The 2997-nt window shown below is 56.6% G+C and overlaps 1 protein-coding gene across 20 annotated transcripts in view; it reads left to right on the top strand.

Annotated features, from left to right (window-relative positions):
• Positions 1–2389: 2389 nt before the first annotated feature.
• The window catches only part of PTPRS (protein tyrosine phosphatase, receptor type S), a 152324-nt gene continuing 151716 nt past the window's right edge, over positions 2390–2997 (top strand). For all 20 annotated transcript variants that reach the window (XM_026865028.1, XM_026865024.1, XM_026865023.1 and 17 more), the window contains exon 1: positions 2390–2412. The gene's annotated coding sequence lies outside the window, so the exon portion shown is untranslated. The remainder of the gene's footprint in view (positions 2413–2997) is intronic.

The raw sequence follows: 2997 nt of genomic DNA, 5'->3' as shown, positions 1-2997 counted from the left end.
CCCACCCCCAGGGGTGCCCCGCTGGCCCCGGGGGTGCCGTGTCCTCCCCACACCTCCGGAGCCGGGAAGGGGGTTTCTCCCCGCTCCCCCTCGCGGCTGTGCGGTGGCCCGGTGACGGGGACAGCAGCGAGGAAGGGAGCCGGGTCACCCCAAAACTACCCGAGATCCCCTCTTGGAGTTGGGGTCCCCTCCTCTGCTTTTGGTGGCACCAAACCTCCTCCTCCCGCGAGGCGCAGGTGGCTGCGGGGACCGAGGGACAGACCCCCCTTGGGCTCGGGGTCCCCTGGGCTTGGCAGCCGGCGGCCGTTTTGCATCCACCCTCGGGGATTTGAGCCGAAATCCTGAGCCCTGGGGCCATCCTGCGGCGGGTGAGAGCTGGCCATGGAGCCCCAGTGTCCCCAAGCTGAAACTTGTGACATAGTGACACCCCCCAACCCCCCAAAAAACCCCCCAAGAGTAATAATTAATAGCGTTTGTGTTTCACTGTGAGGATCCTGTTCCAGTCCCTCCCAGGGAAGCAAATGGTGTAGATACGGGATAAGGAGGGGGAAAAAAAAATGCTGGTGAAAAGGTGACACCCGTGGGAAGGGTGTTGGGTGCTGTGGGGACGGGTGGTGCCTCTCGGTGGGTGCTGCACCCCCCCGGGGTGGGGGACATCTCCGCTCTTTGGGTATTTGCTGGCTTCGAGTCCCCGAGAGGCTTCGCTTCTGCAAAAGCGCTCGTTGCTATTGGAAGGAAAAAGAGGTTTTGGTTGGGGGGGCGTTTCCAGCCTTTCCTCTGAGACTGGAGACCCCGCGGGGGCGAGGGGCTGTCCCCCCCGTCCCCTCCCCGGACAATCCCCGGTTAAATTCCCAGGGGATGCTCCTCGCTGGCGCTCCCGCAGCTCCTGGCTGCCAGCGCTGCCCGACAGCTCCGCTCAGGCAGGGACCTGTGTCCCCAGCAGCAAAATATTATGGATTTATATATTTTTTTTTTTTCCTATAAAGCGTCTTTTGGGGATCGTGTGCCTGTGCTGGGCTGGGGGGAGCTGGCGGTGTGACCTGAAGGGGGTCCCACTGTGGGGGATGAGGCTGTTTGCCCTCTCGGGTGGGTGGGGGTGAAGAAGGTCGTGTCTGGGTCCGGAGCAGGACGGCGGCTGGATTCGGCAGGGCAGGGCGCGTGCCGAGACGGGGACCCCCTGCCCCCCCGGGGGGGAAGGCACCCCTCCTTCTGCCAACCTGGCAGTGGGAAAGCTGTTAATTGTTCCCTGCCAGATTGGCTTATAAATTAACGAGTTTGCTGGCACTCTCCTCCTCCTTCCTGTGCGTGGTAAGGGCCCATATTTCAAATGGGGAAAAAGTCATAAATACTTTGAGTAATGTGAGAGGAGCTTCCAGCTGAAGCCGTGCCACCGAGTAACGGGGGGGCTGCCCGTGGGGGGGAGAGGGGTCCCCTGCAGCAGGGCCGTTCGTACGCTTGGGCGTGGGGTGATGGAGGTGATGGGCGGCAGGAGCTCCTCGAGGCGTCTTGTGGTCATCTTCTGGCATCAGCCTCGCTGGCGGGATGGGGTCAGGTCCTTCGTGCCCCCCAGTCCCTGATGCTCACCGGGTTTTGTAAGTAGGAATTTGGTAAAGGGGTGTCTCCTCTGTCTTGCCCCGAGGGGAGCGGGTTTGCTCTGCCTGTTTTCTGGATGCTGAACAATAACCAGGGTGACACGTTGCCTAAGGAGAAGAGGGAAAATGTGCATTTGCTCTTTCTCCAGGAGGGTGGGTTCTTGTTAGACCCTTAATTCTGCTTTGGGGGGAGAGGTGGCAATGAGGGTGAAGTGACACCAGAGGTCCAGCCAGCTGGGATGGCCGAGGAGGAGATGATGTGGCTGCACGTTGGGGAAACTGAGGCTGGAGGGGGGGGTATTTGTGTTTTTTTGCAGCGTAGGAGCGCTGCATGCCACGGGCCGTACTGAGAGACCTCCAGGCTGTCTTTGAGGTGGGAGGCTGTCCCGCCTGAGCCTGCTTCAGGGTCCCTAAATGCAGCGGTGGGTCAGCTGGGCTGGCAGCAGGTTGGCTGGACGCCCGCTGCGGTGCCCGGCATGGCCGTGCCGCCAGGGTTCTGTCGGCTTGAGCACAGCGTGGAGGGGGGTGAAGGTCCCACCCAGCTCCTCGCCTCGGTGCAGAATAGCTCGAGGTTGTAAACGCGTGTTGAACTGTTTATCCGCTTTTCCACGTGGCGGATGAGGTTGCGTGGGTGGCGAGTCGCCGTGATGGAAGTGAGATGTTGCCTGTGGCCTGCCACCGCGTATGGATTTTATTTGAACCCTCTCTTGTTCCCAACTAAAACAGTTTTTCTTTTGCGTTGCAGAGATAACAAAATTGCGCGTATAGGATACCGAGATAAAGTGAAGCCAGATCTAACCCGAGTCAGTGCGAGCCTATGGTAAGGAGAGGGGTTATTCAGTTGCATTAAGGTGGTGCTGCTAAGTAGTTTAATCCACAGCTGCTGAACTTTGAGCTTTAAATTCTTCTTATATGAGTTGATAAGAACATGCATATTATTCATAACTCTCTCCTCAAAAAAGGAAATTTTGCAAATTATTTTGGTTAAATATCATTGCTTCAGCAGTGTAAAAAATGTGCCTAACTTTCTACTTCAAATAATCCCTTCCCTTGGCCCAGCTCCCTCCGTTCGTGAAGCTTTTTGCTTCCTGCCACGAGCGCAGAGGTCGGTGGGAGCTGGGTCAGGAGTCCTGGGCTTTGCTCCGGGCTGGTGACTCTGGGCAGGATCTCCAGAACTTTTTTTTTTTTTTTGATATTTGAGAGCTGAAGAGAATAGTCAGGCTGGGCAGGCTGTGAAGCTTCTGGCTATGACAGAACAGTATTATTTTTAAAAAATTGTTGTCACTTTTAAACTTGTGAGCCCTGAAGTAGTAAAGCCGAGGCCAGCTTCCTTTCTGCAAAGTTTATTACACAATAAGCTCGAACAATCTGAGGGCCCCGTTAGACTTTTTTTTTTTTTTTTTTT

Source organism: Athene cunicularia (assembly GCF_003259725.1).
Source record: "Athene cunicularia isolate RWA chromosome 28 unlocalized genomic scaffold, athCun1 chr28_part1, whole genome shotgun sequence".
In the NCBI taxonomy this organism is placed as follows: Eukaryota; Metazoa; Chordata; class Aves; order Strigiformes; family Strigidae; genus Athene; species Athene cunicularia.
Note: the sequence above shows the minus strand (reverse complement) of the source record. Positions and strands in the feature narration are given on the sequence as shown.